Below are 13,464 nucleotides of genomic sequence, written 5' to 3'. Positions count from 1 at the left end.
GGCAATGTATGACGCAAATGTCAACTCCTTGTCAAGTGCCCTATTCCTAACTCCTTGTCCCAATAAATGTCCCCCAGAAAATGGCAAAATGCAAAGCCCTCAGTGATGCATCACAATTTTTATGCCCTTTTGTATGTAACTTTGCAACATTTAGCCCAAGTATGTGTATCTTGATCGACACAACTAATGACATCTAACCCAATGTTTGTAAATCTTGAGCATTGGGAAGAATGTCCCTACAGTAAAATAACCTTAATTTATACCTTTAACTGGAGGTCCTCCGAATATTCTAGGCCCAAGACTATTTTTCTAGCCAATCAGCTTTGCAGCCTTGGCATCCATTCTGTGAAGATACAAGCACACCTTGTATCTTTGACCAGAAACCTTAAAACATCTATTTCTTAAGTTACTGTTGTGTCTCTTATTTTCAAACCCTCCTTGCCTGATACTGTTCTCTATGGAATTGTTCATTTTAATTTACAGTTAGCTTAGCCCTTTTGGTTGGAATGTTTTTGCATGCATAGCCATTGGCCAGACTTTGCAATTAGAGGCAAAGTGATGATGGTTATCCCTGACTTTAAAGAAAGTTATCTTAAAAGAATCTAGTGACATATGTGGTATGAGTTTTCCCATTCCTGATGGTTTGAACCTGGACAAGTCATGGGGATCTCGTTAAGTCACAGATCTTCAGGCGTCGAGCAACAGTGATACACCAAACAGTCAAATGGTCAATAACATTGAAACATTCTCACAGACAGAAACCAGGAAGTAAAAAGCACTGATTACCTTTCACTCAATATCATTTTACGGCAAGTAAGAAAAAGATGAATGCAACATTCACATGAGATTAAGGCAGAAGGTAAAGTATCATGAGCACGCTTTAAAATATTAAAGACAGGTGCAATATTATCAAATTTGACAGTTCATAAATATAAAATTAGTTTTTCAGGGCCAGAGAGGTTGTTCAATCATAATTGTGAACCTAGTACATGGTTTAAAAACTCAAGTTACACCTTATTCAACAATATAACATTTTTGAGGGTTTTTAAATTGAGACTAATGGCATAAAAGAGCCAGTTCTTGTCTATTTCTAATTGCTTACAGTCTATGAGGACTTCAACAGTGCATGCTGCAGAGAAGTGTAGATTTACTGACAGCAACGTATAAACTCCAGACATTGATGTTAATTTAGAGGAGTAATGATGGCATACACTGTAAATTTTGTTGTAATTACCACCTCAAACGTCTGATCATTATGTTTGTCAAATCTCCATTCAATGTAAGTCGGAATGAGGGCTATTCTACATATGATTTTACCACTTTACTTGACATTGAGAGGTACATTAATATCAGCTCTGCTCTGCAAGTAGTTTTGTTCATACTTAAATCTCTGAATTCCATCGCCAACAATTATTAAATAATGGATCCAACAGTACGCTGATTTTTCCCTCATGATCTGCACCAATGTTCCAAGCCAGTCAGCCAGGCTGATTTCTTCCCTCAGGGAAGGGGCTGAAATGCACATCCGAAATTGTGTTGAGTTGGCTCCACTGCCCAAAGATTGATGACACTGTAATTCTTATTCTGTACCCAGTACATGTAGATTAGGATGGAATAAAGTGATGCTTTTACTCCTGAATTTCTGGGCTTTTGTCATGAGCAGAAGTCTGCCAAGACTGCCCCTACCCTTTCTTTATATAGCGATTTTATTTCTGAACATTTATTCAGGGGTTGTGGAGACTGCTTGCAAGGCAACATTCACTGTCCATTCCCCATTCCCTTTGGGAAGGTTTTGAGCCTTCTTCACAAACCATTGCAATCCCTGCATCATAGTTATACTCACTATCTATGAATCACTAATTCTGCGCAATCTTTTCCTCAGTACACACTGACTACATGAATGTTACTAATTTATGGTGATTTAAATTTACAAATTAAAATAAATAGTGATTTTAGACCAATCATTTGTACATAATTTCACTTTTAAATGGTGTTTTGACCTTTAAAATGGAGACAATTTCTGCTTGCCAACTGGTAGAGTAAGACCATGAAATATAGGAGAAGAATTAGACCAGTTGGCCCATTGAATCTGCTCTGCCATTCAGTCATGGCTGATAAGTTTCTCAACCCCTTTTCCCCATAACCTTTGATCCCATTATCAAAAAGAACCTGTCTATTTCTCTCTAAAATATAGCAATGACCTCACTTCAACAGCCTTCTATGGCAATCAGTTCCACAGATTCACCACCCTCAGGCTGAAGAAATTCCTCCTCATCTCAGTTTTAAAGGATGGTCCATTTATTCTGAGGCTGTGCCCTTGGATCCTAGTCTCACTTACTAATGGAAATATCTTTCTCATGTCCACTCTGTCCAGGCCTTTCAGTATTCTGTTAACTTCAATGAAATTCCACCACCACCACCCCCCATCCTAAACTCCATTGCGTACAGTCTCTCATGAGTAATCTTTGATGTTCTAAGTGGTGTTACCAAATAAATATAATTGAGATAAAAGGCACTTCTGATTTCCAGTGTGTTCTGTTTCTCCAGCTGTTCTTATGTTTTTAAACTGTGCAGACATTTTATCATTTTCACCAAGTTAGGCCTAGGAGCCAGTTGTCTTGGATATTCACTGTATGATCCCTAAAGTCTCAGATCTCCCCTTCTCGCTCTCCCTCTACCATCCGGTCTTTGATTTTCTTTCTACTCTAGGGCACTTCTTTAAAACCTACCTTAGAGGGTTTTGGACACCAGTCTTGGTGTCTTGTTTTGTGGCTGGGTGTCAAATTGTGTTTGATAATGCTTCTCCTGCCTTGGGGTGTTTTGCTGTGTTAAAGATGCGAGCTGGCAGCGTGTTTAAAATAATGTTTTTTTTCCCCCAATGACAAATATATCCAAAGATGTGCTGGTTGGGCAGATTAGCCGTGATAAATTGACCCTTAGGGGTCAGGAGGATTAGCAGGGTAAATAATTGGTGTTAAAGGGATAGGGCTTAAGTGGGATTGTGGTCAGTGCAGACTCGATGGGCCAAATGGCCTCCCTCGGCACTGTAGGGATTCTGTGATTTTTATGATTCTATACTGAAGACCTGGCCAATGTGGCCAGTGATAAAAAGCAGATACTTAGAAAGCAAGCCAAGTACGTTTTATTACACAAACTAAAGAATGGGAATTAAGTTATCATTACATGTCTTGATTTAAGTTTTTCTTCCAATTTTAGTGTTCAGAAAGACTGCTCCAAAGCCTTCAAAAATATATTGTCCTACAGTTCATTCCTTGTTATCCTCTTGGTGAGAGGTATGGAAGTCAATGCTTTGAGCAAAAAGAAAGCAAATTTTAACTGTTTCCATGGCATAAAGTATGAGGATTGTGTAAGCAGCTTGTTCTCACACATTCAAGATTGTGCTTGTGTTAATCATCAAAAATACAAAAGTTAAATTAATACTAAGCTATTTTCTATTTTTCTTTGCCAAATTTCTCTGCTGCAGTACATCGTATTACTAACAAATCCTCTTCGTATATGTCATCTTTAAATTAAAGGTAGGGTGTGGAATCTTACCAAAATTATTCCATGTGTCAGGCTCTGACAGAAAAGTGATGTAAAGCTCTCTGGCTCCACAGATCACTTTCTCTCCAGATTTTGAGTCTCTTAGGCTAATAAAAATGAGTGGTTTACACTATCACTGTGGCAGGGTGGGGACTTCTGGAGCCAGCAAGACTGACTGCACAATTTTTAAAGGGCCCCCAATCAGAACAAAAAATAATCTACCCACCCATCACCCTAGCATCCTGATCATCACCAGTTTCCGCACTCCTCCCCCTTCAGTGCCTGCGCTCCTCATCACTAATGAATGAACACACCCCCATGGTAGGACCCCGCTAGGACCTGCCCCTGGCACTGTGGCATAGGGGCAGCATGGCGGCACAGTGGTTAGCACTGCTGCTTCACAGCACCAGTGACCCAGGTTCAATTCCAGCCTCACGTCACTGTCTGTGTGGAGTTTGCACAATCTCCCCATGTCTGTGTGGGTTTTCTGAGTGCTCCAGTTTCCTCCCACAGTCCAAAGATGTGTGGGTTAGGTTGATTGACCATGCCAAATTGCCTTTTAGTGTCAGGAGACTAGCAGGGTAAATAAGTGGGGTTACGGGGATAGGCCCTGGGTAGGATTGTGGTTGGTGCAGACTCAATGGGCCAAATGGCCACCTTCTACACTCTAGGGATTTTTTGAGGTTGGTACTTCCAAATTGATGCGCCAGCCTGTGTCATGGCACCACCTGGCCATGTCCCTCATCACTGGAAACTATACTTGCCTTTGCGCCGCCAGGGAGTTCCCCTCAACAGGTTTACGTCTTTATAAACTGGTTGACAACCTCACTGATGTGATGCCATGTTATTGTGGTAAAAGTATGCGGTAAAGGGGAATCTTTTGGTAAGGGGACTACGTAAAGATATTCAGATTTATTCCAATGCATTAAAATCAAGTTCTTGCCCATTACCGAATGTGAACCTGATTATGTTGCTAGGCGCAGGGAAAACCAGCGATTGTGATCTTGCTGGCGAGATTCGCCATTTCCAGTTCTCTCCAGATTTTGTGCCCCAGCAGGCGATCCCTTACACAGAGAGTCTGAGCACAGGATCCCACCCATGTTTTTAAATCTCCTATGCCAAATGTCAGTAATTTTCTAGGATTCCACTTCTTTTAAATTAACCCATTTGTCCTGTTATGAAGTAGCCCATCCCTCAGCTTCAAAGCTCTTCGAAAAATTAGATTATTGTCAACTTGAATGTCAAGTTAGATTGTTGCTCCCAATCTGATAAACATTGATAATTTCTTCTATCTACAGAAAGTGGTTATATTGTTCTTGGAGTAAATTAAGTCAAAAAAGATCGGGCGGGGGGAGGGGGGTGTTCAAAATGAAATTTCAGTTGGCGGAATGAAGACAAACTGGATGGCTGATGTAATTATGTTTGAATATTTTGCAGGAACCCAGGTAACTGTTCCAGCCACGGGAACAGCTGTTCATTGTGGATTTGTGCCATGGGCCTGGGGGTCCCGGTTACTGTAAACAAAATTTTCTGGAGCTGTGGTTACATTATGGCCAGCGTGATGATCAGATAACAGGTAGTCAGTCATTCTGCTTTTAATTCCAGATCTGGACATGTTTAAAGATTACTGCAATTATGTTTGACAAGGTGGTTGGGTTGGTTGATGTGGGAGTGGGGGTTGTTTACAGTGGTGATGGATTATGTTCAAAAATAGTTTGAGCCAAATAAATCAGTGTATTAAAAATTAAATATGGTATCTGCTTCAGGTCCTGCAACACCTGTTTGTGTGCCATTTTATATAGGAAACCAGATGATTTGTTTTTAGTGATGTCAATTGATTGATCAACATTGGTCAGGAAGGCTGGTATGACTCTCTTCCCAATTATGCCATGTGAACTTCTATATCCATCCAGGAGAGAAAATGGGGCATTGGTTTAGTTCTTTATCCAAAAGGTGGCACCACTAAACATGCACTGGAAAAATCAGCTTGAACCTTGTGAGTGGGCTTTGCATAAAAAACCTTTTCACTTCAAAGCAAGTGATACTACTGAGTCATGTCTAATGCATAAGTGAATTGAGTGAGGCTGTCTCTATTTTAATTTGGCCAGCTGAAACTGTAGTGTCGTTTTTATTGCCATATTGAAACAGCGTGAGGTGCACAGTCCTTTTAGATTAAGGCTTAATACTAACCAACTGGGAAAATGAAATAGAGAATTTTGTTAAATTTTTGTAGTTTGAATTAAATCTATGCTAACAGAGAGAGGTGGGTAGCTGAATGTGGAGTTTATTAGGTATGTGCTCTGCACAGTTTACAGTTTGACAGTCAAAGCTTGATTTTAACCAGATCTTGGGTCTCATCTGACCTCCAATTTCCATTCCTAATCGGAAACAGCAAAATCATTTTATATTTGTTCCTTTCTTAAGCCACTTCATGTGCTCCCATTCCAATATATCATAGCTTACATGTGTTTGAGCTTTTGATGCCAGAGAGATTGTGTGACTCAGTTACTGGTTGAAATTTAGATATTGTCGCATACCTCCTACACAAGCTGCTGCTTACATAAACTGGTCATGCACAATGTACATGTGAGTCAGTGCCATGTCGAAAAACACAACAGTTACAATTGTATTTATTTTGAATTTGGAGACATTCATTAAAATAGACCTTGTTTTGGCCTTAATTTGTACCTTATTTATCTCTAGTAATGCCAAGCTATCCAATATTTTTTGCTGATATATTTGAAAATCCCCAGACTTGCCTTCAGTTTTTTTTTTAAAATACACATTCAGAATAATAATACACAACATTTTATCTCCAAAGTTACCAATAATCCGATGAGTCATACATATTTTGTTTTTTATGTTCAGTTGAACAATTTTGTTTTAGGTAGGAGGGGGAGGAGAGAAAACTAGAGAGGTGAGAATGAAATAAGAGTGTAAAGGTGAAGGAATGGGAGAGGATGTGGTGGGGGAGTGGGCGACAGGGGAGTGGGTAAGGAGAAGGGAGCAAGTGCGATGAGGGAGTGGGTACAAAACACAACTGGGAAGGAAGTATGGGAAGGAGAAGGAAAAGAGAGAGAAATAGACCATGATGGAAGGTCCTTGAATAACGTTGTGGGAAAGGTTTAAGGAGCTGATATTTCTCAGCGGGCCATTTCCTCCCTAGTCAGGGGAAATCTTCACCTGGGGAAAATGAATGCAAAACGTATCCTCCTCAATCCCAGTGACTGTTCTTTGTACAACTTGGGAATGTAGTGGGGAAAGGGGCTGCAGTCAATTTAGTTTCCCCTCAAGGCAGAAGAACATTAGTTACTACCATCCCAATAGATGATCAGCAAGGGCAAAGATGCAGATTTCAAGCTTTAATCTTGCAGGTCTTGAGTGTTCAATCACCAGCATTCCAACTTCAGTTGCAAACCCCCCTCACGGAAGTCAGAGTTTTGATTGTAATGATACAGAATCACAGAATCATAGAATCCTACAATGCAGGAGGCCATTTGGCCCATCGAATCTGCACTGACCACAATCCCACCCAGGCCCTATTCTTGTAACCCCACATTATTTACCCTATTAATCCCCCTGACACTAAGGCGCAATTTAGCATGGCCAATCAATTGAACACACATATCTTTGGAGTGTGGAAGGAAACCGGAGCACCCAAAGGAAACCCACACAGACACGTGGAGAAGGTGCAAACTCCACACAGACAGTGACCTGAGGCTGGAATTAAACCCGGGCCCCTGGTGCTGTGAGGCAGCAGTGTTAACCACTATGCCATCGTGCTGCCCCACTGTCTCCATTGTTCCATGAAGATGGGACATCCTTCACCAGTGTTACTGTCAAAGATTCCGCACCAGGTGATACTGGGACCTACGTTTCATGTAAATTACTCAATAGTGAGTGCTCCCTCTTTTCCCACCCCCCCCCTCCAAAATAGTGATTGACTCTTAGATATTATCCCCATCCTGTTAGACTCTGGATTCCCTTACCAGTTTGCCTAAGACTGTTGTTTTAGGAAATGCTGATAAATCATTATGCCTCATAATCCCTTGGCATTACACCCCTGTTTTCATTAAACCTTTCATTCATTGTGATCGATGCTATGCTAAAATAATTAATCCAACCTTGCATTGATAGGGCACGTGACTCCTATTCATATTATTTTTAGTCGTCATTTTCTGTTATTATTTCTTTGTCAAAATACTTAATTTGAATTGCCCTTTCAAATTTATGTTCCATAATTTGCTTTTGACCATTTCCCACTGGCAGTACTATAATGCTTGCACCTCCTGTAGTCCAGCTGCACCACCATTGGTGACATAATAGCATCTATTTTTCCTATGCTGCAGCTGCTGAAACTTGAACTAATTCCCAGGTTACTCTGCTAGCCTTAATACTTGCTATCCTCCACACATGCTGTATTACGCACACCACATGCACATGTGCATACGAACTGCATTCCTCTTTCCAGCCCCTCTCAGCATCCTTTTTGATGATGTGCTCTGTTTCAGAAGTTAACCCTGCCAGGCTTTTAGCTCCACTTACCGATGAATCCCAGTTGTCTGCTTCAGCGCAGAATTTCTCTTCAAACCTTCCTGCCATTGCTAATTGGTGTCTACCAGTCTTAACAGCCACAGCAAAGAGTTTCCTCTTTGAACCTTCCTCCTTGCTGGCCCCACAGCAAATATTAGCTCTGCTGCTAAGCTCAGGCACTCCAAAGAGCAGGGATAGGAGCCAGTAAAGAGTCTAAGCGGCCATAAAAAGGAGAAACAGTTAAGGGGATTGCGATGGAGGGTCACACTAGAGGAACAGGGGAGGAGGAAAAGTACAGGATCTGACAGGAATGAGGGAAGAATGGGGATTCTTACAGAACATTGGATAGAACAGGAGAAAGAAAGCCAACATGACTTATCAAGTGATTTTGAGATGAAAAGACAACAAATGAAAATAAATTAACCCCATCTCACAAAGTAAACAGAAGTCAAGATAAAACAAAATGTAATGATGGTCAAAGAGAGGAAATTAGATTGAAATTGAGAATATCACAAAAGGGCAATAGAATATAGTAGCAAAGTATTGGAAGAAATGGGATTGAGAGCGTGCAGAGGAAGCATGATGGTAGTGAGGAGCTTTAAGGAAGCAGTTTCAGCAAAATGATTCCTGGCTGATGAATGGCATGAATGTTGCTTGCCAATGAAGTGCCAGATGATCTTATCCAACAAGAGAGAATCCAAACATCTCCACTTGATATTCAATAACATGACCATAGTTGAACACTGCATCATCAACATCTTGCAGATCACTATTGACCAGAGACAAGAAACTGGATCAGCCATAAAACTACTGTGATGACAACAGCAGGTCAGAGGCTGGAATTTTGTAGTGAGTGACTCCCCTCTTGTCTTCCCATCCACAAGGACCAAGTCAGTAATGTGCTGGAATACTATCCAATTAGTTCAATGAACGCAGCTCCAACACAACTCTAGGAGCTCAACATTATCCAAGACAAAGCAGAGCATTTCAGTGGGACCCCATTGAACAAATTAAATGTCTATTTCCTCCAAAGCAGGCACACAGTCACAGCAGTGCACACCAGCTACACGATGCAGTGGCCCACAAAGTCCCCTTTGGCATCACCTTCCAAATCTGCGGAGTGGAATTCTCCCAAGCCATTGCCAGCAAGTTCAAAAGTGGGTGGAGGCGGGAGGCGGGGGTAGAATTCACTGGGATGCCCAAAAATTGCTTTTACATTGGCATGAATTTCCTGAGGGATCCAGGGCTGGTGCACACCAAATTGGGAAATCTGCTGAAAGATGGCGTGAAACTCAATTGCATCCCGCTAATGGGATTCAGATGAAGGCCTCCCCACTTGCATGGATTTAGGAAATGCTGGTGTGATACACATTTGGAAGAACCTGGCATGCAGATGTCAGAACTCACCTGAAGAATGCCTGGGGCTGTCTCCAAAGCTCAGGTTGGAGGCTGCAGGTAACCCTGGAGTGGGTGGGGTGAGCACAATCTGGTGGGCCTTCCAAAGTCAGTGTCCTGGATGGGGTCTATCTTCCTCAGTGTTGCTGGAGATCCTTAGAAGGCCCTTCTTCCATTCTCGGTGCTTTCAAAGATCCATCTTCATTTTCAGGGTGTCCAACTTCTTTCTTCAATAGTGGGCAGTGATGTTGGACACCTTTTTAATGTGGCACCTGGATAGTATGGCAGACTATGGGCCAGTCGGCAAAGAGTATGACGTAAAGCACCCATGTACATATTTAATGTGGTTGGATCTCCACAGCAGGAAAAGTTCCATGTTGCTGTCCTTACCAAGGGACTTCGTTTCAGGTTGGGAACTGCCCGTGATCTTTACCACTTAGAAGAACACGGGCAGCAGACGCATGGCAACACCACCAAGTGCAAGTTTAAACAAACCAAATAGCCAAAACTGATTTTAAAACATCAAATTTCTTGCACTTTATCCCATCTGTAAGATAATCCAAAGTGCTTTACAATCAAGGAGATACATTTGGGGAGCAGTCACTGTTTTTATGCAGATAAACATGGTGGACAGTTTTTGCACAAGATCCCTCAAGCAGGCAAATGAATGACCATATATGTTATTAGTGGCATTGGGGAGAGGGAGGAATGTTGACTAGGACTTGCTACTCTTTGAATAATGTCATGGATCTTTCACGTCCACTTGAACAAGGAGTCACAGCTTGGTTTATCACTTGAAAAAAACATCATTGCAGGAATCCTCCCTATGCATCAGTTGTAAAGTGCTTTGAGAAGCTTTTGATGAGATAAATAAAGAGGGGAAGAATTAACTTGCTTTTATATAATGTATGTGTCTTGGGAAGTTGAATGCCCTTTACAAGCAAAAGGTTAAGTTTAGAAATGCCATCATGGGAAGACACAGCAGTCAAGACACCTCAAATTAATAACAAAGCTGTTTGGTTCTGCTATCTGATGGAGTTATGTTTTCCAGGATACTCTGAATTGTAGGGCAATTATAAAATTTAAACTTTTACCTTCCATTTTGCTGGCTGTCTTGTACCATTTGCCATCTGCTATGTCACTGGTTGCTAGGTGACATGAGTGCAGCCATGATTACAATTCTCTGCAATGTTGCTTTCCTCTTCCAAAGGAAAAGCAGGCACAGTGTGAATGTGGAAACTTTGATTTGGAGAATGATGGTTGTCCCTGCCTGAAAGAATTCAGATAACACTCTTATTGTGATTTTGGAGATTTGAATTTTCAATGAAAATAAGTAAGAACCATATTGGCTTGCAATATTCCATAATCAGTTTTGAGATCATTGCATTGTTGCTTTCCATGTCAAAAATATCAGCTTTGCATTTCAGCGTACTCTATATTTCAAAGATTACTTTTTATATTCATTCATGGGATGTGAATGTCATTGGCAAGGCCAGCATTTTTTTGACCGTGCCTGTTGGCCTTGGGCAGTGGTGATGAACTGCCTTCTTGAACTGTTGGTGTTGATACAGCAACAGTGGAGAAATGGTGATATCTTTCATAAGAACATAAGAAATATGAGCAGGAGTAGGCCATCTAGCCCTTAAAGCCTTCCCCGCCATTCAATAAGATCATGGCTGATCTGAAGTGGATCAGTTCCACTTTCCTGCTTTCTCCCCATAACCCTTAATTCCCTTGTCTGTCAAAAACATATCTACCCGTGACTTAAATATATTTGGTGAGGTAGCCTCCACCACTTCAACGGGCAGAGAATTCCAGAAATTCACCACCCTTTGAGTGAAGAAGTTCCTCCTCAACTCCAATCTAAACTGCACCCCCCTTATCTTGAGGCTGTGTCCACGAGTCCTGCTATCCTTTCTAAGTGGGAAGAATTTCTCTACCTCTACCCTATCCATCCCCTTCATTATCTTATACGTCTCTATGAGGTCCCCCCTCTTCCTTCTAAACTCCAACGAGTACAGACCCAGTCTATTTAGTCTCTCTTCATAGTCCAACCCCCTCATCTCCGGTATCAGCCTAGTGAACCTCCTCTGCACTCCCTGCAAGACCAATATATGCTTGCACAAGTGCGGCGACCAAAACTGCACACAGTACTCCAGCTGCGGCCTCACCAGTACCCTGTACAGTTGCAGCAAGACCTCCCTACTTTTATATTCTATCCCCCTCACTATAAAGGCCAACATTCCATTCGCCTTCTTGATCACCTGCTGTACCTGCAGACTGGGTTTTTGCGACTCGTGCACAAGGACCCCCAGGTCCCTCTGCACTGTAGCATGCTGCAGCTTTTCGCCTTCTAAATAATAATCCCTCCCACTATTATTTCTGCCAAAGTGGATAACCTCACACTTGCTAACATTATACTCCATCTGCCAGTTCCTCGTCCACTCGCTAAGCCCATCCAGGTCCCTCTGCAGACTTTCCACACCCTCCACACAATTTGCTTTTCCACTCATCTTTGTCATCAGCAAATTTCGTCACCCTACACTCAGCCCCCTCTTCCAGATCATCTATATGAATGGTAAATAGTTGAGGCCCCAGCACCGATCCCTGAGGCACTCCACCAGTCACCAACCGCCACCCAAAATAGCACCCATTGATACCAACTCTCTGCTTCCTATTAGACAGCCAATCCTCTATCCACACTAACACCTTACCCCCAACTCCATGCACCCTAACCTTCTGTAGCAACCTTTTATGAGGGACCTTATCAAATGCCTTTTGGAAATCTAAAAACACCACAGATCCCCTTTGTCTACCGCACTAGTCACATCCTCATAGAAAGCCAATAAATTTGTCAAACACGACTTCCCCTCATGGAATCTGTGCTGCGTCTGCTCGAGCAAACCATTCTTTTCTAGGTGCCTCGCTATTTCTTCTTTGATGACGGATTCTAGCATTTTACCAACTACAGACGTTAAACTAACCGGCCTATAATTCCCTGCCTTTTGTCTGCTACCTTTTTTTAGACAGCGGCGTAATATTAGCCATTTTCCAATCTTCCTGCACTTCCCCAGAATCCAGCAAATTTTGATAAATATTTACGAAGGCATCCACTGTCACCTCTGCCATTTCTTTCAGAACCCTGGGATGCATTCCATCCGGTCCTGGGGACTTGTCCACCTTCAGTCCCATTAGTCTATCAGGCACTACCTCTCTTGTGACAGTAATCGCATTCAGGTCCTCAACTCCTACCATCCTTCTATCTTTAAGATCCAAATCAGAATATTCAAATAAACAATTGTTTATGTTCAATCCAAATGCATTCCATTTAGAAACAAAAATACCCATCTGTGGCTCAATCCTGAAATTAAGGATAGCATAGATCAAAAGAAAAGGCTTCTGAGTCATAGTCATACAGTCATAGAGATTTTATGAAATGAAACAGGCTCTTTGGCCCAACTTGTCTATGCCACCCCTTTTTTTTTTAAACCCCTAAGCTAGTCCCAATTGTCCGTGTTTGTCCCATATTCCTCTATAACCATTTTATCCATGTAACTGTCTAAACACGTTTTAAAAAATGTAATTGTACCTGCGTCTACTACTACTTCTGTCAGCTTGTTCCAGAGACACACCATTCTGTGTGAAAAAATTGCCACTCTGGACTTTTCTGTATCTCTTCCCTCTCAACTTAAACCTATGCCCCCTAGTTTTAGACTCAACCACCTTTGGGAAAAGATATTGACTATCCAGCTGATCTATGCTCATTATTTTTTTAGACCTCTATAAGATCACCCCTCAGCCTTCTAGCTCCAGAGAATAAAGTCCCAGTCTATCCAGCCTCTCCTTATAATTCAACCCATCACGTCTTGGTAGAATTCTAGTAAATCTTTTCTGCACTCTTTCTAGTTTAATAGTATTATTTCTGTAATAGGGTGACCAGAACTGTACACAGTATTCCAAGTGTGGCCGTAGCAATATCTTGGTCAACTTTAA

General features: G+C 41.7%; 1 protein-coding gene across 1 annotated transcript in view; it reads left to right on the top strand.

Moving 5' to 3' along the window:
• The first annotated feature begins 3,221 nt into the window (after positions 1–3,221).
• The window catches only part of gpr63 (G protein-coupled receptor 63), a 55,224-nt gene continuing 44,981 nt past the window's right edge, over positions 3,222–13,464 (top strand). Inside the window, exons 1-2 of the mRNA XM_080193340.1 lie at positions 3,222–3,293; positions 4,981–5,119. The gene's annotated coding sequence lies outside the window, so the exon portion shown is untranslated. The remainder of the gene's footprint in view (positions 3,294–4,980; positions 5,120–13,464) is intronic.

Source organism: Carcharhinus amblyrhynchos, chromosome 7, assembly GCF_965287045.1.
Source record: "Carcharhinus amblyrhynchos chromosome 7, sCarAmb.v2.hapA, whole genome shotgun sequence".
In the NCBI taxonomy this organism is placed as follows: Eukaryota; Metazoa; Chordata; class Chondrichthyes; order Carcharhiniformes; family Carcharhinidae; genus Carcharhinus; species Carcharhinus amblyrhynchos.
Note: the sequence above shows the minus strand (reverse complement) of the source record. Positions and strands in the feature narration are given on the sequence as shown.